This window comes from Artemia sp. Qi Xiang Cuo, chromosome 10, assembly GCF_049724085.1.
Source record: "Artemia sp. Qi Xiang Cuo chromosome 10, ASM4972408v1, whole genome shotgun sequence".
NCBI lineage: Eukaryota > Metazoa > Arthropoda > Branchiopoda > Anostraca > Artemiidae > Artemia > Artemia sp. Qi Xiang Cuo.
In genome coordinates this window covers 17,745,001-17,769,022 of record NC_142803.1, presented here as the reverse complement: position 1 = coordinate 17,769,022, position 24,022 = coordinate 17,745,001, and the positions used below count along the sequence as shown (strand labels likewise).

The following is a 24,022-nucleotide window of genomic DNA, read 5'->3' as shown; positions in this document are numbered from 1 at the left end:
CAAGAGTTGGAATATTTCAGTAGTGTATTGGTTGTGGTTTACCTTGTCACAGTTACATTTTCTTGATTTTTCAAAGTTCATTTTGAATTTCTTTCGTTGAAATGCAAGAGTTGGAATATTTCAGTAGTGTTTGGTTGTGGTTTACCTTGTCACAGTTACATTTTCTTGATTTTTCAAAGTTCATTTTGAATTTCTTTCTTTGAAATGCAAGAGTTGGAATATTTCAGTAGTGTTTGGTAGTGGTTTAACTTGTCACAGTTAAATTTTCTTGATTTTTCAAAGTTCATTTTGAATTTCTTTCTTTGAAATGCAAGAGTTGGACTATTTCAGTAGTGTTTGGTCGTGGTTTACCTTGTAACAGTTACATTTTAGTGATTTTTTAATGTTCTTTGTAATTTCTTTAGTTGAAATGCAAGAGTTGGAATATTTCAGTAGTGTTTTGTTGTGGTTTAACTTGTCACACTTACATTTTCTTGATTTTTCAAAGTTCATTTTGAATTTCTTTCGTTGAAATGCAAGAGTTGGAATATTTCAGTAGTGTTTGATTGTGGTTTACCTTGTCACAGTTACATTTTCTTGATTTTTCAATGTTCATTTTGAATTTCTTTCTTTGAAATGCAAGAGTTGGAATATTTCAGTAGTGTTTGGTTGTGGTTTACCTTGTCACAGTTACATTTTCTTGATTTTTCAAAGTTCATTTTGAATTTCTTTCGTTGAAATGCAAGAGTTGGAATATTTCAATAGTGTGTGGTTATGGTATACCTTGTCACAGTTACATTTTCTTGATTTTTCAATGTTCATTTTGAATTTCTTTCATTGAAATGCAAGAGTTGGAATATTTCAGTAGTTTTTGATTGTGGTCTACCTGGTCACATTTACATTTTCATGTTGATACAATTTTTATTTGATTTTCTTTCATTGTAATTCATGAGTTGGAATTTTTCACTTGTGTTTGGATATGGTATATCTTGTCACAGATAAAGTTTAAATATTTTTCACGGGTCATAATGGATATATTTAAGTTAAAGTCAATAGTTTTACTATTTAAGTCATGTGTGGTAGTGGTTTACCTTGTCACAGTTAAATTTTCATGATTTTTCAAAGTTCATTTTGAATTTCTTTCGTTGAAATGCAAGAGTTGGAATATTTCAGTAGTGTATGGTTATGGTATACCTTGTCAAAGTTACATTTTAATGATTTTACAAAGTTCATTTTGAATTTCTTTCATTGAAATGCAAGAGTTGGAATATTTCAGTAGTGTTTGCTCGTGGTTTAACTTGTCACAGATACATTTTCTTGATTTTTCAAAGTTCATTTTGAATTTCTTTCGTTGAAATGCAAGAGTCGGAATATTTCAGTAGAGTTTGGTTGTGGTTTAACTTGTCACAGTTACATTTTCTTGATTTTTCAAAGTTCATTTTGAATTTCTTTCGTTGAAATGCAAGAGTTGGAATATTTAAGTAGTGGTTGGTTGTGGTTTAACTTGTCAAAGTTACATTTTCTTGATTTTTAAAAGTTCATTTTGAATTTCCTTCGTTGAAATGCAAGAGTTGGAATATGTCAGTAGGGGTTTGGTGTGGTTTAACTTGTCAAAGTTACATTTTCTTGATTTTTAAAAGTTCAATTTGAATTTCTTTCGTTGAAAAGCAAGAGTTGGAATATTTCAGTAGTGTTTTCTTGTGGTTTAACTTGTCACAGTTACATTTTCATGATTTTTTCAAAGTTCATTCGAATTTATTTCGTTGAAATGCAAGAGTTGGAATATTTCAGTAGTGTCTTGTTATGGTTTAACTTGTCACAGTTACATTTTCTTGATTTTTTCAAAGTTCATTTTGAATTTCTTTCGTTGAAATGCAAGAATTGGATTATTTCAGAAGTGTCTGGTTATGGTTTACCTTGTCACAGTTACATTCTCTTGATTTTTCAAAGGTCATTTTGAATTTCTTTCGTTGAAATGCAAGAGTTGGATTATTTCAGAAGTGTTTGTTCGTGATTTACCATGTCACAGTTACATTTTCTTGTTTTTTCAAAGTTCATTTTGAATTTTTTTCATTGAAATGCAAGAGTTGAAATAATTCAGTAGTGTTTGGTCGTGGTTTACCTTGTCACAGTTACATTTTATTGATTTTTCACAGCTCATTTTGAATTTGTATCGTTGAAAAGCAAGAGTTGGAATATTTCAGTAGTTTTTGCTTATGGGTTACCTTGTCACAGTTACATTTTCTTGATTTTTCAAATATCATTTGAATTTCTTTCTTTGAAAATCATGAGATGGAATATTTCAGTAGTGTTTGGTTATGGTTTACCTTGTCACAGTTACATTTTCTCTATTTTTCAAAGTTCATTTTTAATTTCTTTCGTTGAATTGCAAGAGTTGGAATATTTCAGTAGTGTTTGGTTATGGTTTAACTTGTCACAGTTATATTTTCTCGATTTTTCAAATTAATTTTGAATTTCTATCGTTTAAATGCAAGAGTTGGAATATTTCAGTAGTGTTTGGTTGTCGTTTACCATGTCACAGTTACATTTTCTTGATTTTTCAAACTTCATTTTGAATTTCTTTCTTTGAAATGCAAGAGTTGGAATATTTAAGTAGTGTTTGGTTGTGGTTTACCTTGTCACAGTTACATTTTCTTGATTTTTCAAAGTTCATTTTGAATTTCTTTCGTTAAAATGCAAGAGTTGGAATATTTCACTAGTGTATGGTTGTGGTTTACCTTGTCACATGTACACACATGTATACACATGTACACACATGTGCTTATCATGAGTGCTCATGATAAGCTAACCTAACCTTTTCCGGTGAGTATGGTTAGGTTAGACTAGATTCAGTTAGGTTAGATTAGACTAGGTTAGGTTAGCCTACGTACGCTTCACTTAGGTTAGCTTAGGTTAGGTGAGAGACATGCGAAAAGTTAGGTGTATGATTAGGTTAGGTTAGGTTAGATTAGGCTAGGTTAGGTTAAGTTAGGTTAGGCTAGGCTAGCCGACGTACGCGCGCGTACGTAGGCTAACCTAGCCTAACCTAACTTAACCTAACCTAGCCTAATCTAACCTAACCTAACCTAATCATACACCTAACTTTTCGCATGTCTCTCACCTAACTTAAGCTAACCTAAGTGAAGCTTACGTAGGCTAACCTAACCTAGTCTAATCTAACCTAACTGAATCTAGTCTAACCTAACCATAATCACCGGAAAGGGTTAGGTTAACTTATCATGAGCGCTCATGATAAGCACATGTGTGTACATGTGTATACATGTGTGTACATGTGACAAGGTAAACCACAGCCATACACTAGTGAAATATTCCAACTCTTGCATTTCAACGAAAGAAATTCAAAATGAACTTTTAAAAATCAAGAAAATGTAACTGTGACAAGTTAAACCACACCCAAACACTACTGAAATATTCCAACTCTTGCATTTCAAAGAAATAAATTCAAAATGAATTTTGAAAATTCAAGAAAATGTAACTCTGACATGGTAAACGACAACAAAACACTACTGAAATATTCAAACTCTTGAATTTAAACGATAGAAATTAAAAATTATTTTGAAAAATCTAGAAAATGTAACTGTGACAAGGTAAACCAGAACCAAACACTACTGAAATATTCCAACTCGTGCAATACAACGAAATAAATTCAAAATGAACTTTGAAAAATCAAGAAAATGTAACTGTGACAAGGTAAACCATAACCAAACACTACTGAAATATTCAATCTCCTGCTTTTCAACGAAAGAAATTAAAATGATCTTTGAAAAATCAACAAAATGTAACTGTGACAAGGTAAACCATAAGCAAACACTACTGAAATAGTCCAACTCTTGCATTTCAACGATATAAATTCAAAATGAGCTTTGAAAAATCAAGAAAATGTAACTGTGACAAGGTAAACCACGACCAAACACTACTGAATTAGTTCAACTCTTGCATTTCAATGAAAGAAATTCAAAATGACCTTTGAAAAATCAAGAAAATGTAACTTTGACATGGTAAATCACGACCAAACACTTCTGAAATAATCCAACTCCTGCATTTCAACGAAAGAAATTCAAAATGAACTTTGAAAAATCAAGAGAATGTAACTTTGACAAGGTAAACCATAACCAGACACTTCTGAAATATTCCAATTCTTTCATTTCAAAGAAAGAAATTCAAAATGAACTTTGAAAAAATCAAGAAAATGTAACTTTGACAATTTAAACCATAACAATACAATACTGAAATATTCAAACTCTTGCATTTCAATGAAAGAAATTCAAATTAAATTTTAAAAAATCAAGAATATTTAAATTTTAATATTTAAAAAAATATTAAACTCTAATTAAATATTCAAAATATTGCTTTTCAAAGAAAGAAATTCAAAATGAACTTTGAAAATCATGAAAATGTAACTGTGACAAGTTAAGCCAGAACAAAACACTACTGAAATAATACAACTCTTGAATTTAAACGACACATATTCAAAATGAACTTAGAAAAATAATGAAAATGTAACTGTGACAAGTTAAACCACAACCAAACTCTACTGAAATATTCCAACTCTTGCTTTACGTCGAAAGAAATTCAAAATTAACTTTGAAGAATCAAGAAAATGTAACTGTGACAAGGTAAACCACAAACAAACGCTACTGAAATATTCCAACTCTTGCATTTCAACGAAAGAAATTCAAAATAAACTTCGAAAAATGAAGAAAATGTAACTGTGACAAGTTAAACCACGAGCAAACACTACTGAAATATTCCAACTCTTGCATTTCAATGAAAGAAATTCAAAATGAACTTTGTAAAATCATGAAAATGTAACTTTGACAAGGTATACCATAACCATACACTACTGAAATATTCCAACTCTTGCATTTCAACGAAAGAAATTCAAAATGAACTTTGAAAAATCATGAACATGTAACTGTGACAAGGTAAACCACAACCAAACACTACTGAAATATTCCAACTCTTGCATTTCAATGAAAGAAATTCAAAATGAACTTTGAAAAATCAAGAAAATGTAACTGTGACACGGTAAACCACAACCACACACTACTGAAATATACCAACTCTTGCATTTCAATGTAAGAAATTCAAAATTAACTTTGAAAAATCATGAAAATGTAACTGTGACAAGGTAAACCACAACCAAACACTACTGAAATATTCCAACTCTTGCATTTCAACGAAAGAAATTCAAAATGAACATTGAAAAATCAAGAAAATGTAACTGTGACAAGGTATACCATAACCATACACTACTGAAATATTCCAACTCTTGCATTTCAACGAAAGAAATTCAAAATGAACTTTGAAAAATCAAGAAAATGTAACTGTGACAAGGTAAACCACAACCAAACACTACTGAAATATTCCAACTCTTGCATTTCAATGAAAGAAATTCAAAATGAACTTTGAAAAATCAAGAAAATGTAACTGTGACAAGGTAAACCACAATCAAACACTACTGAAATATTCCAACTCTTGCATTTCAACGAAAGAACTTCAAAATTAACTTTGAAAAATCAAGAAAATGTAACTGTTACAAGGTAAACCACAACCAAACACTACTGAAATATTCCAACTCTTGCATTTCAATGAAAGAAATTCAAAATGAAAAAAAAAAAATCATTAAAAATTAACTTTGACAATTTAAACCACAACCAAACACTACTGAAATATTCCATCTCTTGCTTTTCAAAATATTAAATTCGAAATTAGCTTTTAAATATAACGAAAATGTAACTGTTACAATGGAAAAAATGAAAATACACTTACGAAATAGAAAAACTCTTTAATTTAAACATAATAAATTCAAAATGAACTTTAAAAAATCAAGAAAATGTAACTATGACAGGGTAAACAACAATAACACACTACTGAAATATTCCAACTCTTGCATTTCAACGAAAGAAATTTAAAATGAACTTTGAAAAATCAAAAAAATGTAACTGTGACAATGGAAACCACACCCAAACACTTCTGAAATATTCCAACTCTTGAATTTCAATGAAAGAAATTCTAAATGAACTTTTAAAAATCACGAAAATGTAACTGTGACATGGTAAACCACAACCAAACACTACTGAAATATTCCAAATCTTGCATTTCAACTAAAAAAATTCAAATGAACTTTGAAAAATCAAGAAAATGTAACTGTGACAAGGTAAACCACAAGCAAGCACTACTGAAATATTCCAGCTCTTGCTTTTCAACGAAAGAAATTCAAATTGAACTTTGAAAAATCAAGAAAATGTAACTTTGACAAGGTAAACCACACTCAACCACTACTGAAATATTCCAACTCTTGCATGTCAACGAAAGAAATTCAAAATGAACTTTGAAAAATCAAGAAAATGTAACTTTGACAAGGTAAACCACAACCAAACACTACTGAAATATTCCAACTCTTGCATTTCTACGAAAGAAATTCAAAATGAACTTTGAAAAATCAAGAAAATGTAACTGTGACAAGTTAAACCACAACCAAACTCTACTGAAATATTCCATCTCTTGCATTTCAACGAAAGAAATTCAAAATGAAATTTGAAAAATCAAGAAAATGTAACTATGATAAGGTAAACCACAAACAAACACTACTGAAATATTCCAACTCTTGCATTTCAACGAAAGAAATTCAAAATGAACTTTGAATAATCAAGAAAATGTAACTGTGACAAGGTAAACCACAACCAAACACTACTGAAATATTACAACTCTTGCATTTCAACGAAAGAAATTAAAAATGAACTTTGAAAAATCATGAAAATGTATCTATGACAAGGTAAACCACAACCAAACACTACTGAAATATTCCAACTCTTGCATTTCAACGAATGAAATTCAAAAAGAACTTTGAATAATCAAGAAAATGTAACTGTGACAAGGTAAACCACAACCAAACACTACTGAAATATTCCAACTCTTTCATTTCAACGAAAGAAATTCAAAATGAACATTGAAAAATCAAGAAAATGTAACTGTGACAAAGGTAAACCACAACATCACACTACTGAAATATTCCAACTCTTGCATTTCAATGAAAGAAATTCAAAATGAACTTTGAAAAATCAGGAAAATGTAACTGTGACAAGGTAAACCACACCCAAACACTCGTGAAATATTCCAACTCTTGCATTTCAATGACATAAATTCAAAATAACCTTTGAAAAATCAGGACAATGTAACTGTGACATGGTAAACCACAACCAAACACTAGTGAAATATTCCAACTCTTGCATTTCACTGAAAGAAATTCAAAATAGACTTTGAAAAATCAGGAAAATGTAACTTTGACATGGTAAACCATAACCAAACACTAGTAAAATATTCCAACTCTTGCATTTCAACGAAAGAAATTCAAAATGAACTTTGAAAAATTAATGGAATGTAACTGTGACAAGGTAAACCGCACCCAAACACTAGTGAAATATTCCAACTCTTGCATTTAAACGAAAGAAATTCAAAATGAACTTTGAAAAATTAAGGGAATGTAACTGTGACAAGGTAAACCACGACCAAACACTACTGAAATATTCCAACTCTTGCATTTCAATTAAATAAATTCAAAATGAACTTTGAAAAATCAAGAAAATGTAACTGTGACAAGGTAAACCGCAACCAAACACTAGTGAAATATTCCAACTCTTGCATTTCAACGAAAGAAATTCAAAATGAACTTTGAAAAATTAAGGGAATGTAACTGTGACAAGGTAAACCGCAACCAAACACTACTGAAATATTCCAACTCTTGCATTTCAACGAAAGAAATACAAATGAACGTTGAAAAATTAAGGGAATGTAACTTTGACAAGGTAAACCGCAACCAAACACTACTGAAATATTCCAACTCTTGCATTTCAATGAAAGAAATTCAAAATTAACTTTGAAAAATCAAGAAAATGTAACTGTGACAAGGTGAACCGCAACCAAACACTAGTGAAATATTCCAACTTGCATTTCAACGAAAGAAATTCAAAATGAACTTTGAAAAATTAAGGGAATGTAACTGTGACATGGTAAACCACAACCAAACACTAGTGAAATATTCCAACTCTTGTATTTCATCGAAAGAAATTCAAAATTAACTTTGAAAAATTAAGTGAATGTAACTGTGACAAGGTAAACCGCAACCAAACACTACTGAAATATTCCAACTCTTGCATTTCAACGAAATAAATTCAAAATTAACTTTTAAAAATCAAGAAAATGTAACTGTGACAAGTTAAACCACTACCAAACACTACTGAAATATTCCAACTCTTTCATTTCAATGAAAGAAATTCAAAATGAAATTTGAAAAATCAAGAACATGTAACTGTGACAAGGTAAACCGCAACCAAACACTACTGAAATATTCCAACTCTTGCATTTCAACGAAAGAAATTCAAAATGAACTATCATAAATTAAGGGAATGTAACTGTGACAGGGTAAACAACAAAATAAAACTAGTGAAATATTCAAACTCTTGAATTACAACGATATAAATTAAAAATTAACTTTGAAAAATTAATGTAATGTAACTGTGAAATGTTAAACTACAACATCACACTACTGAAATATTCCAACTCTTGCATTTCAACGAAAGAAATTCAAAATGAACTTTGAAAAATCAAGAAAATGTAACTGTGACATGTTAACCCACAACCAAACACTAGTGAAATATTCCAACTCTTGCATTTCAACGATAGAAATTCAAAATGTACTATCAAAAATTAAGCGAATGTAACTGTGACATGGTAAACTACAACATCACACTAGTGAAATATTCCAACTCTTGCATTTCAACGAAAGAAATTCAAAATGAACTTTGAAAAATAAAGAGAATGTAACTTTGACAAGGTAAACTACAACCAAACACTACTGAAATATTCCAACTCTTGCATTTCAATGAAAGAAATTCAAAATGAACTTTGAAAAAATCAGACCTTTGGAGGGGGAGGGGCCGGGGGCAGGGGGTCGTTCTGTGTCTCAATGCACAAAAAAGTATAAAAAATGATGAGGGAATGGGGGGGGGGAAGGGGAGGGGGAGGAGGAAGGAGGAGGTGGGAGGAGGAGGAAGAAGGAGGAGGAGGAGGAGGAGGAAGGAGGTGGGAGGAGGAGGAGGAGGGAGGAGGAGGAGGAGGAGGTGGGAGGAGGAGGAGGAGGAGGAGGAGGAGGTGGGAGGAGGAGGAGGTGGGAGGAGGAGGAGGGGGGTCGGGGGAGGGCCTTTGGGGCACAGGGAGGGCCTTTGGGGCACAGGGAGGGCCTTTGGGTGTCTGGGTGACATTTGGGGACCGGTGGATGGCCTTTGGGACCCCGTTGGTCCTTTGGGAGCTCGATGGGCCTTTGGGGGGCCCGGGGATGGCCGTTGAGGGTCTGGGGTGGGCCTTTGGGGGTGCCGGTGGCCCTTTGGGAGCTTGGGGGACCTTTGAGTGTCCGGGGGGCAGTTGGGGGCCTGGGGGACATTTGGGGACCGGTGGAGGGCCTTTGGGAGCCCGGTGGACCTTTGAGGACCGGGGGCTTCCTTCGGGGTTGGGGTATGAGGATTGGAACCCTTTGGGGTTGGGTTAGAGGACCTCACAACACTGTTCAAATGAAACTTGTGTATTATAACGACCACAGAGTTTCACCATTAAATTCTCTTCTAAAATCTCTTCAAAAATATTCTTTTAAAATGTCTCTATCTGTTTCGCTGAAATAGTTCCATTACCTGTCTAAAACGGTTTCGCCCAAATAATCCCTAAACGCAAATTCAGCGTGTTCCTTTGTTATTGGCATCTCTGTGCTAACGCATTTCAAATTAATAGGAAACCTTCTCGCACGCTAAAACAATTCATCGCTAAGATGTTTCTTGCCTAATTGTTTCCATGGCTTTTGGTTATTAATATCCTTTGGAGTTCGACCAGTAAAACTGTTCCCGAGGCAAAGACATTAATGACCTGGATCTATTCCTGGAGAAATGTTTCTAGGCGAAAATTTTTAAAGTCTGACAGATGATGTCATTGATTGATTGATCTGTCAAGAAAGGGAAATTAATTTGTTGTTTCTAAGGGGAATTATTGATTCACGATAGGTGAATTGAGGTCGACAGCACAGGTGTTCTGACTCGTGACAGCACCACGTGGTTTATGGCATGCACTTGTCCAAAAACAACAATAATAAATAAATCCCTCAGGCCTAAAGATTAAAGAAGCCTTAATGTTTCTTAATTCCCTCTTCGTGAATCAACAATTTCACCGCCGATTATTTAAATCAATTTCTCAGGTTAATCTAACCAAACAACAGTGAAGCCATGTTTGTTTCATAATTCTCCCCTTCGTGAATCAATAATTTCCCCTAGCGATTATGTAAATCACAGATTAAAGAAGCCATGTTAATGTTTCTTAATTTCCCCTTCGTGAATCAACAATTTCCCCTTCGATTACGCAATCAATTTCTCGGAAATTTACTTCCCCCTCGAGTCCTAGATCAATAACATTGCTCCCGTTAGAATTCAATGCGCATGTGCAACCTTCGCCCCGGAGCTATTACACACAGAAACATCAAATAAATCGACCTTGGAAAAAGAGGTCATTGACCCCATTACGCAATCTTTCTCCCTAGTGACTCTATGCCCTTATATGGTGTACTGACAGTATTCTATGCCCATATATGGTGTGGGGTTCGTGTCAATAGGGGCACTTCTACTAATAATAGATAGCTCCGTTTTATGGAGTCTATGACGGCAAAACTATTTATCTATCAAACAAGATAGTTCAGAGGAAAATTGATTTTATTTTCCGTAGATTGTCTAAGAAATCAACTATATTTTTGATCCATTTGAGTGATATCAAGTATTCCATATTTTTGGATAATGTACCTTTTTCTTAACCATAGGATTCCAAAACAATATCTACAAAATAGTACACGTAAAAAGTAAACGCAGATACGCTTTCTATCACGTTTACTTAACATCTTCAAAAATGGAACAATGATCAATACTTGTGGCGCAAACATTCCATTATAAATTTTAGTAATTGTTTGTTTAGCATAACAACCTTTTACCCTGACGAGCAGGCCATAAGTTTTTTTAAGCGTTTCAATTACGGACAATAATACCAACTCGTGCGTTGCTTTAACTGTCGGGCCGAAAGGCAACCCAAGGTGTTCAATGGGCTCCTTAGTAAACATTTCTTGTAATCCCACCCTAATTGAGTGGTACTGGAAATCATTATTATTATTTGTCACTAGGAATTCTGTTTTAGTAGGTTCAAGCTCCAATCCTACCCCCTGTAGATGGGTTTTTAATACATTAATTGCATTCTGCATCGATATTAAAATGTCCACATCGATATTAAATTGTTTAACTCCACAACATATAGAAATTCAGTTTTAAAGTTGCCCGTCCCCCCCCCCCCAAAAAAAAGTTATCGGAGACGAATCACTATACCAACCTGTCAAGGACCGGCTTATGAATAGATTCACTCCGCTACGCACCAAAAAAATAAAAGTGCGGTTATGCAATATACTATCAACACTTTTGAAATACAAAAACTTTTTTTTGCGGTTATGATGGTGCTTTAATATTTCTAGAAATATAGCATGTGCATTTGAAACTCTAGACCACTTTGAAAACGCAACTGATGGCCCACTGCGCATACATTTTGTTGATAAATATAGGAGTAAACTATTTTAAAATAATTTACTAATAACAGAACAACGTACTATTGGTCTATATGATCAACATATTGCACCAAAGATATGCATTGATCCGCAACTGAAGATTCAATGTATGTTTGAAATCAAGATATTAAATTGGGTAAAAGACTAGTCTTATTCATTTTTGATGTACCTGGTACATATTAAATACTTACAATGTATGTTACGCTATTTGCCTAAAATATATATTATTAAAAAATATCCTTTTAAAAGACATAAATTTTGCTAGAGGGCAAAAAGATGCGTATTTTCAGGCTTTTACTGCTATTAACCAGGGGAAGAAAAATATAAGCACAAGAAACCAGATAAGACAAACCTGATAAGGAAAATTCAATGAAAGATAAGAAACTATGTAAAAGATAAAAAAAATATAAGCATAGGGAACCAGATAAGGTAAACCTGATAAGGAAAAGTCAATAAAAGATTAGAAACTATTTAAAATAAAAGAAAAATACTAGCAGAGGGAACAATATAAGATAAACCAGATATAGAAAAGTCATTGAACAATAAGAAACAATATAAGACATAAGAAAAATATAAGCAGAGGAACCAGATAATATAAACCTGATAAGAAAAAGTCAACGAAAGATAAGAAACTATATAAAAGATAAAACAAATATAAGCAGTGAGAACCAGATAAGATAAACCAGATAAAGAAAAGTCAATGAAAGATAAAAAAACTATAGAACAGATAAAAATATAAGCAGAGGGAACCAGATAAGATAAGACTGATAAAAAAATGCAATTAAAGATTAGAAACTATATAAAAGATAAGAAAAATATGAGCAGAGGGAACCAGATAACATAAACCAGATAAGGAAAAGTCAATGAAAAATAAGAAACTATATAAAAGATAAGAAAAATATAAGCAGAAGGAATCAGATAAGATAAACCTGATAAGGAAAAGTCAATCAAAGATAAGAAACTATATAAAAGATATGAAAAATATAACCAGAGGGAACCAGATAAGATAAACCAGATAAGAAAAAGTAATGAAAGATTAGAACCTATATAAAAAGATGAGCAAATATAAGCAGAGGGAACCAGATAAGATAAAATTGATAAGAAAAAGCCAATGAAAGATAAGAAACTATATAAAAGAGAAGAAAAATATAAGAAGAAGGAACCAGATAAGGAAATGTCAATGAAAGATACGAAACTATATAAAAGATAAGAAAAATATAAGCAGACGGAACCACGTAAGATAAGCCAGATAAGGAAAAACCAATGAAAGATAAGATACTATATAAAAGATAAAAAAAATAAGCAGAGGGAACGAAATAAGATAAACCTGAATTAGAAAAAGTCAATGAAAGATAAAACACTACAAAAGACAAGAAAAAAATAAGCAGAAGGAACTAAATAAGATAAACCAGATAAAGAAAAGTCAATGACAGATAAGAAACTTTATTAAAGATAGGAAAAATATAACCAGAGGGAGCCAGATAAGATAAACCAGATAAGGAAAAGTCAATGAAAAATAAAAAACTATATAAGAGATGAGAAAAATATAAGCAGAGAGAACCAGATCAGGAAAAGTCAATGAAAGATAAGAAACTATATAAACGATAAGAAAAATAAAAGCAGAGGGAACCAGATAAGATAAACCTGATAAGGAAAAGCCAATGGAAGATAAAAAAATTATATAAAAGACAAGAAAAATATAAGCAGAGGGAACCATATGAGATAAACCAGATTAGAGAAAGTCAATGACAGATAAGAAACTATATAAAATATGAGAAAATGCAAGCAGAGAGAACCAGATCAGATGAAGTAAACCTGATAAGAAAAAGTCAGTGAAAGATAAGAAACTATATAAAAGATAAGAAAAATATAAGCAGAGGGAATCCGATAAGATAAACCTGATAAGGAAAAGCCAATGAAAGATAAAAAAAACTATATAAAAGTTAAGAAAAATATAAGCAGAGGGAACCATAGAAGATAAACCAGATTAGGAATAGTCAATGAAAGATAAGAAACTATATAAAAGATAAGAAAATACAAGCAGAGGGAATCAGATCAGATGCAGTCAACCTCATAAGGAAAAGTCAGTGAAAGATAAGAAAGTATATAAAAGAAAAGAAAAATATAAGCAGAAGGTACCAGATAAGATAAACCTGATAAAGAAAAGCCAATGAAAGATAAAAAACTAAATAAAAGTTAAGAAAAATATAAGCAGAGGGAACCATTTAAGATAAACCAGATTAGGAATAGTCAACGAAAGATAAGAAACTACATAAAAGACAAGAAAATACAAGTAGAGCGAACCAGATAAGATACAATAAACCTGATATGGAAAAACCTGTGAAAGATAGGAAACTATATAAAAGATAAGAAAAATACAAGCAGAGGGAACCAGATAAGGAAAACTCAATGAAAGATGAGAAACTACATGAAAGATAAGAAAAATATAAACAAGGGAACTAGATAAGATATACCAGATAAGGAAAAGTCAATGAAAGATAAAAACTGTATAAAAGATAAGAAACTATAAAAAAAAATATAAGATGAGGGAACGATATAAGGAAAAGTCAATGAAAGATAAGAAACTACATAAAAGATAAGAAAAATATAAGCAAAGGGAACCAGATAAGATAAACCAAATGAGGAAAAATCAATAAAAGATAAGACAAATATAAGCAAAAGGAACCACATAAGAAAAATCAGATAACGGAAGGTGAATGAAAGGTAAGACACTAAAGAACAGATAAAAATATAAGCCGAGGGAACGAGAAAAGATAAACCTGATAAAAAAAGTCAATGAAAGATAAGAAACTATATAAAAGATGAGTCAAATATAAGCAGATGGAACCACATAAGATAAGCCAGATAAGTAAAAGTCAATGAAAGATAAGAAACTATATAAAAGATAAAAAAATGAGCAGAGGGAACGAAATAAGATAAACCTTATTTAGGAAAAGTGAATGAAAGATAAGAAACTATATAAAAGACAAGAAAAAAATAAGCAGAAGGAACTAGATAAGATAAACCAGATAAGGAAAAGTCAATGACATATAAGAAACTACATAAAAGATAAGAAAAATATAAGCAGAGGCAACCAGATAAGACAAACCAGATAAGGAAATATCAATGAAAGATAAGAATCAATATAAAAGACAAGAAAAATATAAGCACACGGAATCAGATAAGATAAACTTGATAAGGAAAAGTCAATCAAATATAAGAAACTATATAAAAGGTAAGAAAAATATAAGCAGATGGAACCACATAAGATAAGCCAGATAAGAAAAAGTCAATGAAAGATAAGAAACTATATAAAAGATAAAAAATAAGCAGAGGGAACGAAATACGATAAAATTGATTTAGGAAAAGTCAATGAAAGATAAGAGACTATACAAAAGACAAGAAAAAAATAAACAGAAGGAACCATATAAGATAAACCAGATAAGGAAAATTCATTGACAGATAAGAAACTATATAAAAGATATGAGAAATATAAGCAGAAGGAACAAGATAAGATAAATCACATAAGAAAAAGTCAATGAAAGATAAGAAACTATATAAGAGATAAGAATAATATAAGCAGAGGGAACAAGATAAGGAAAAGTCAATGAAAGATAAGAAACTATATAAAAGATAAGAAAATATAAGCAGAGGGAACCAGATAAGATAAAACTTATAAGAAAAAGTCAATAAAAGATAAGAAACTATTTAAAAGATAAGAAAAATAGAAGCAGAGTGAACCAGATAAGGAAAATTCAATGAATTATAAGAAACTACATAAAAGATGAGAAAAATATAAGCAGAGGGAACCAGATAAGATAAACCAAATAAAGAAAAGTCATTGAAAGATAAGAAACTATATAAAAGATAAGGAAAATATAAGCAGAGGGAACCAGATAAGTAAAAGTCAATGAAAGGTAAGAAACTACATAAAAGATAAGAAAAATATAATCACAGGAAACCAAATTAGATAAACCAGATGAGGAAAAGTCAATGAAAGATAAGAAACTATATAAAAGATAAGGAAAATATAAGCAGACCAGATAAGATAAACCAGATAAGGAAAAGTCGATGAAAGATACGAAACTACGTAAAATATAAGACAAAAATATAAGCATAGGGAACCAGGTAAGATAAGCCTGATAAGGAAAAGTCAATAAAAGATAAGAAACTATTTATAAAATAGGGGAAATATAAGCAGAAGAAACAGGATAAGATAAACCAGATAAAGAAAAGTCGATGAAAGATAAGAAACTATATAAAAAAATAAGAAAAAATATAAGCAGAGTGAACTATATAACATAAACCAGATAAAGAAAAGTCAATGAAAGATTAGAAACTGTATAGAAGATAAAAAATAAGCAGCGAGAACGAAATAAGATAAACCTGATAAGGAATAGTCAATTCAAGATAAGAAACTATATAAGAGACAAGAAAAATATAAGCAGAAGGAACCAGATAAGATAAATCGGATAGGAAAATATCAATGAAAGATAAGAAACTATAGAAAAGATAAGAAGATATAAGCAGAGGGAACCATATAAGATAAATCAGATAAGGAAAAGTCAATGAAAGATAAGAAACTATATAAAAGATAAGGAAATATAAGCAGAGGGAACCAGATAAGGAAAAGTCAATGAAAGATAAGAAAGGACATAAAAGATAAGAAAAATATAAGCAGAGGGAACCAGATGAGATAAACCAGAGGGAGAAAAGTCAATGAAAGATAAGAAACTATATAAAAGATAAGGAAAATATAAGCAGAGGGAACCAGATAAGTAAAATTCAATGAAAGATAAGAAACTACATAATAGATAAGAAAAATATAAGCACAGGGAACCAAATAAGATAAACCAGATAAGGAAAAGTCAATGAAAGATAAGAAACTATAAACAAAATAAGGGAAATATAAGCAGAGGGAACAAGATAAGATGAACCAGATAAAGAAAAGTCGATGAAAGATAAGAAACTGTATAAAAGATAAGAAAAACATAAGCAGAGGGAACCATATAACATAAACCAAATAAAGAAAAGTCAATGAAAGTTTAGAAACTATATAAAAGATAAGAAAACATAAGCAGAGGGAACCAGATAAGATAAAACTGATAAGAAAAAGTAAATGAAAGATAAGAAACTATTTTAAAGATAAGAAAAATATAAGCAGAGGGAACCAGATAAAGAAATGTCAATGAAAGATAAGAAACTACATAAAAGAAAAAAAATATAAGCACAGGGAACCAAATAAGATAAATCAGATGAGGAAAAGTCAATGAAAGATAAGAAACTATATAAAAGATAAGGAAAATATAAGCAGACCAGATAAGACTAACCAGATAAGGAAAAGTAAAGGAAAGATAAGAAACTACGTAAAAGATAAGAAAAATATAAGCAGAGGGAACCAGATAAGATAAACCTGATAAGGAAAAGTCAATGAAAGGTAAGAAATTATATATAAAATAAGAAAATGTAAGCAGAGGGAACAAGATAAGATGAACCAGATAAAGAAAAGTCGATGAAAGATAAGAAACTATATAAAAGATAAGAAAAAAATTAACAGAGGAAGAGTCGACGAAGAACCAGATAATATGCGAGAGAAATGAATTGAACCCATTAATAGAGCTTCCTAAGGCCAAAGAGGTAGACAGTAAGTCCCAGTGTAGTACTAACTTCACTTTACACCTTTATAGTTTAGGCATACCCTTTTTTAGCGTATAAAATTGAGAGATAATGGATGATTCAAATTCTCCGAGGATTGCCCAATCTGCCGTTGACCCTTTTCCTGAGATGCTTTGCTTTCAAGGGCTTTTTCGCAATGGAATTGTCTTCAGGCCCAAACACTTGTGGTATTCATCCTGGATTGTGCTTATTCTCTCCATTGCTACTTTTGGAGTCGGCGTAAGTATTTTATGTAATTAATCTTGGTTTAGCCTTGCTCTTTTTAATTAAAAAACTTCCTTACTCTGTATCTGCTTTTTTTTAGATGTTTTTTGTTTCTTTCTGGGGTTTCTTATTTCTTGGTTTATTGCCGGTTTCTTAGTTGGATGTGTTGGAAGGGGGCAGTCATCTACGTCGTTCCTTGGTCACTAAAACTCCGACCTTTCCTTATTCACAATTTTACAATATTTAATAATTTGTTTTTTTTTCCACAGCTTTCCTTGTTTTTTTCTGGGTTTGTCATTTTATTTTTATACAATTCTGAAAAAGGTTATGCCAGCTTTGCATCTCACTGAGACTATTAGCTGTTCTCCAATTGGCCATGGCTCTCAAGTTTTTCACCAATTCCAACAAATTGATTTTAATTAAAAAATCAGTGGAATCGTTCTTCCTTACCATGGGCTGTGTATTTTTGAAAGTCACCCAGAAGAGAAATGAGACTAATTAGCTTAACTTTTTCTTTAATTTTTAGCAAAATGTGGGCCAATTACGAACTCCTTTTTTCTTTACTTATCAACTTTTACTTAAGACACGGTTTTATATGGACCTACTTACTTATAGAGCTACCACTTTTATTATGCATTGCCTTACGTATACAAGATCTGATTAAAAGTATGGCCTGGTAAATTCAAAATAGGTTTACTTTTACTAGTCTGAGATCGTTTGAACCCTAGTACTCTAGGACCTTGGGTTGTTGATAGAAAGTGTGTTTCAATCAGACCTAGTTTTCCACGCTCCCTCTAGAATTCTAAAGCAAGTATTCCCTTGGTGCCACGGAAGGGTTGATCTAAAATCAAGGTAAAAATCTTGCTAAAATCTTGCTAAAATCAAAGTGATTCTAGGGGTTTGTATGCCGCTTAGCTTGGAAAACAAACTTTTTCATTTTAGAAATACTCTCCCAGTTTCTCAGTCTTTGATCCTAGAGACTCTCAGTTCTTTAGCTAACTTGAGACAGTTCTAAATTACTTTAAAATTACCAGACTAGTACTCAGTAAATCAAAGTGAAATACAGGTGGGGGGAATAGTATGTAGATACTAGTTGAGGCAGGGTTTATCTCAATACCGCCCGGTTCAAATTCCACTGTCAGTAGATTATTGAATTAGTTCAAGTTCAAGTTCCAATCATTTTATTATTAGCATATACATGTATATAGTTGACATAGGCCCATGGGGAGACAAGCTCGAAAACTAGGCCTAGACAAAGATACAATAAAAAATTACGTTACAATACAAAGATAATTACGACGGCAAAGATACAATAATACAACAATAATATGAAAGTAGTACCTAGCCCAGGATCCAAATATAAATATAAATATATAAAAAAAATCAATATTATTAAATATAAATTCATACTAAAAGATAGCCGAGAGGTCCACATTCACCTAGAACAACAATCCAAACAAATAACTTAGTCATATTAAACAGACATTTAATTAAAAGTAATCATGAACTAAATGAAATTTAAGATTCCTTTTTATTAAATGAATAGAAGAAAATTTATCAATAAAATCCTTGTGAGCATCCCAGCACCGGGCTATTGACACGAACAGGGCGAATTTAGATCTCTCAGTACTATACTTGTCAATGTAGATACTCTTTTTTTTTTGTCGCGTGTTATAACGACGTAAATCTTGTGATTGGGAGAACAAACTTCGATTGAGGTAATATGGCGGTAATTTCTTAATGTCATAATTAAGTTTGAAAATAATTGCTCCAAAAGTAAATTGTTGAGAAACTGGAAGTATATTTAAATAAGTATATAAAGATGCTGTAGAAGACTTATTTGGAAGTGAAATAGGCGATGAAATAAAAAGTTTGAGGTTTTTTACTGCTTTTTTTGTAAAATCTGTATTGGTTTAATATGGCTTTTAAATGTAGATATGCTAGAATATACTAGATAACAATAATTAATATTAGACTGAATCAGAGCAAAATAAATGCTTCGTAAAACAGAGTAGGGCAAATAATGCTTCAACCTTCGCATTATACCAACATACCTTGAAATCTTTAAGCGTATATTTTGAATGTGTGTTTTAAAAGATAATCTTTCATCAATCATAAGTCCAAGGTACTTTATCACATTCACCCGAGATATTGATAATAGATACTTTGAAGAAGTAACTCGGGTAATACGAGGGCATATGTTTGACTTCCTGCCGTAAATTATGAAATTAGTTTTTGATAAATTCAAAGCAATAAAATTTGCAGAACACCATTCAAGAACATTGGAAAATGCAGCATCAAGTTTTGCCTCCAACTCCTCGTCATTCCTCTCAGAAATTGAAACTGCCGTATCATCAGCAAAATATGTGCCGAGACATGGGATTGCCAAAGCGCGGTGAAAATCATTTATATAAATTAGAAAAAGCAGAGGACCTAGGACAGAGCCCTGAGGTACCCCAACAATCGAGGACTGAGGAACAGGCGAAGAGAGAAAGTTACCTCCATCTATTCGTTGCTTTCTCTTATCAAGATAAGATTTAACTAGATCCAACGCCGGTCCGCGTACACCACAATTATCCAACTTACGAAAAAGAATACAATGGGATATTGTATCGAATACTTTTTTTAAAATCCGAATATATTGTTGTTGGAGTTTCACCTCTATCTAAGCATTCATGAATACATTGGATGAGAGCAATGATAGCGTGGTCAGTATTGTGTCCAGACCTAAAACCAAACTGGGAATTTCTTAAAAAATTAAACGATTTAAGAAAGTCATAGAGCCTCTTATAAATTGCCTTCTCAAATATTTTAGAAAATGCTGACAAAATAGAAATAGGGCGGTAATTTGATGGGTTTTTAGGAGAGTCACCTTTGTGCAGGAATTATCCTCGCTTCTTTAAAAGCAGACGGGAAAACTCCAGTTTTAAATGAAAGATTAATTATATGCTGTAATGGCAAAATTACTGCAGACAATATTTCCTTAACAATTATAGAACTAGACCTGTCAATTTCCGCTGAATTACCTGGATTTAGATCACACACTATTTTTGTTATTTCAGACCGAGAAATAGGCGCAAGAAAAATTGAATTACTTTGAGGAGATGGAAGGTATGAAGAAAAAGGTTTATTACTACGTGAATCAAACTGGTTCATTACTAACGAAACAATTTTCTCTGCTATACTAGCGAAATAAGTATTCAGAATATCAGCCACTTTCTCCAATTTTTTAGTAGTCGATCCATCTTCTAAACTAATAACTTCAGGAAACTTAGAATTCCTTTGTTTTTTATAACAGAATTAATTAAAGACCACTTTTTGCGAGCCGAATTTTGAGCTTTTTCGAAAGACTCTTTATAATATATATGTTTCGACAATCGTATCAGTGCGGTTAATTTATTTTTGAAGATTTAAAAATTTTTAATATTATAATCAGTTGGGTTCTTTAACTGCTTTTTAAATAATTGTTTTTTTTTTCTTAACTGATATCAAAATTCCAGACGTTATTCACGGCCTTATCGGAAATTTTTCTCTGCAAATTTTATTCGTAGCAAATGGACATCTAGAATCAAGGTAGCAATTGAAATTTCTTAGGAAAGTATCAGTTGCCACATCTGTATCCTCCGTGGATATTACATCCTGCCAATCCAATAGACCAAGGCTTTCATTCAGGTGCTTTAATGTTGTTTTATTTATTAACCGTACGTGACGTTCCTTACTTACCTGCGGTGTTTTATAAGTAAAAGCTAAATCTGAAACCAGCAGGAAATGATCCGATATATCACTTAAAACAACAAAATTTGCCCTAATTGGTAAGGATGTAAAAATATTATCAATGAGAGAAGCAGAACTAGGTGAAATTTTTGTAGGTATCAGGGAAGTAGGAAGCAGATATGCAGAAAAGCAAGAAGACAATAAATCAACAAACGCTTCATTTGAAGCTTCTAGAAGGTCAATATTGAAATCTCCGGAGAGGATAACATCATTATTTTGAAAATGAGGTTGATGCAAAAAATCATGGAGTTTAGAGAGGAAAGACTTGATTAGAGAAGGAGGTCGGTATACTTCGCAAAAAAACTATATCTTTTTTTCCAACACTAATTTCAGTCACCATTACTTCAAAAAGCATTTCATCATGAAAACCTTCTAGATTTGCAAGGCGTTGAAAAGAGATACCTTCTTTAACTAATACTACTAAACCACCTTGGCGCCTTGTCTGTCGGTTTTGAAAGTAAATTGATATCCAAAAAAAGGAACATAAGGAGTCGGGTCTGTAAGAAAAGTCTCACAGAATCCTACGACATGACAAGATAGTTTATGAAATACATTGACAGGCTTGTCCTGTGAACTAAAAAAACCTCTACAATTTAAAAATCCTGTTCTCATAATGCCAGTACCGGGAAGATCAGAAACTTCGGAAGGTAATTTATTTTTACATTTTGGAAAATTAATTAACACGCCATCATTTATCTCATTTCCAAAAAATTTATCATGGCTCTGGAAAATGGAAAAGTCAAAAGGGTTAGGCTCTAGGTCTCTCAGTCTATACCCAATACAATTATCATCCAATGTAAATAATCAGAATTATAATCAGGACTAGCAGAAATTTACGCAAAATGCACACCGTCTGAGTCTTAACCTAGCAAAAACAACTGAACCAGGGAGAACTCGAAAATAATGATGAAAGAAAAAGAAACTGCTTGAAAATAAATAGAAACAAGAGAAAGAAACTGAACTTATTCATTGTAAAATGAAATGCGGATACAGAAAAAATTATTGTACTCAATTACTTCATATAAATAGAAACACACAAAAAAGACAGAAAATAAACTTATAATAAGCTACAGAGAGACAAAAAACCTCACAAGAAATAAAAATAATAGAAACACACAAAAAAGATAGAAAATAAACTTATAATAAGTCTGTAGTAGTTGTAGATGATATAGAGAAGTAGCTTAGGATAAATGTGAAAATAACTTATGACTGGTTGTCCACAATGTGTTAAACGTTAAGTACTAAGTAAGGGGGGGGGGGGTGTTTGCACAAAAGTAGCCGTATCTGTATTAATTTATTTATAACTAAAATTATGTCATTACGAGAATAACTCAAAATACATTATCAAGAAACGCATTAATATTTCTTACAAGAAAGACTCTAGTGCAAAGAAGGCTGGTCTTAGAATAAATACACAAAGAGAACACACTAAAAAGCCTGAAACTCCGAAATCCTTTTCCCGAAATAACCTCTTCGTGGGTCAGACTAGCATTTTATACCTTTGTTCATGGCTAGTAAATCTACTCTTGTGTATAGTTTAGATTTGTTTTGACATCTTATTTGCCTCGTTTTGTACTATTTTACTTGTCCTTTTAAATATTTTTTCCTTGTATTTCTTGTCCGTTCCATTATGTGATGTTTTGTTTTGAACTAACTATCATGAGCTGGTAGGCTAACGGTTTTATTCTAGGATTGATTCAGTTACTATTGAGCTGAGTCACTGTTTACAGTTCGTTACCACGAACTGTTTGAAAATCAGCCATGTGGTTTCCTGGAATAGCATAGTGGCTGGCCACCATTGGACCTTTTAGTCTATCTCAATTGTCAACCATTATTATGTCTCTTTTCCTGTTTTCTTTCAAGGTTGGAGATAGATGGAGGGATGCCCACGAAACTCTGGCAATAATTTCTGGTATTTCGGGATCTCTTTCTGCTGGCGCTGGTATTGTCTCGGTTATTTTGAATAGGAATGGGATGAATACATTACCAAAGTAGGTAAATTTTAAAAATTTTTATCAGCAAATAACGTTCTACTAAATCGTCAGTTTTCAAGGGCATCCCTATAGCTTTGCCTACAGTAAAGGCCATACGGCTCCAATGTTTTATTGTTATTTTTTTCCAAAAGGCACTTTATAAGGAAGGAATCGTCGTGCGAACTTCAAAAGGGACTCATTCGATTGGTAATCGAGAGTTCTAGTGCCCCTTTTAAGAGTCAAAAGTGATCAGAGGGCAAATAGCCCCCCCCCCTCACACCCCTTTTCCCCCAAATACACCCGATAAAAATTTTAGATAGCCATTTTGTTAAATTTAGTTCAATGATCATAGAACAAAAACTCCAGTGTTGACACAACCCCCCATGGCCCGAGGGCAGCCGTTGTACTTTATTCCCTGGGGGAAAATATGGTTCTTATGGAAGGGATGCTCGTATAAACTTCAGAGAGGGCTCATTTGATTGGAAATTAAAAGTTCTAGTTCAATTTTTCAGAGTCAAAATAACAGAAAAATCTACCCCTTCATAAAGAATTCACTAGTACTAAAAGCGATATAGCCGTTCATTCAACTTAAAATAGTCATAATGGTCCATTTTAGAAAAGAACCCGACACTTTTTCTTACAAATCTACCCCTCCATAGATAATACACTAATACTGAAAGAAGCATAACCATCCATTCGACTCAATAATTGTCTTAATACTCCAATTTAGAATAGAACCCAATTTTTTTCCTACAAA

At 32.1% G+C, this 24,022-nt stretch overlaps 1 protein-coding gene across 1 annotated transcript in view; it reads left to right on the top strand.

The window, feature by feature from the left end:
- The window catches only part of LOC148947527 (uncharacterized), a 164,956-nt gene that overhangs the window by 17,456 nt on the left and 123,478 nt on the right, over window positions 1-24,022 (top strand). The window contains exons 2-3 of the mRNA XM_089096132.1: window positions 17,347-17,533; window positions 23,156-23,283. The gene's annotated coding sequence lies outside the window, so the exon portion shown is untranslated. The remainder of the gene's footprint in view (window positions 1-17,346; window positions 17,534-23,155; window positions 23,284-24,022) is intronic.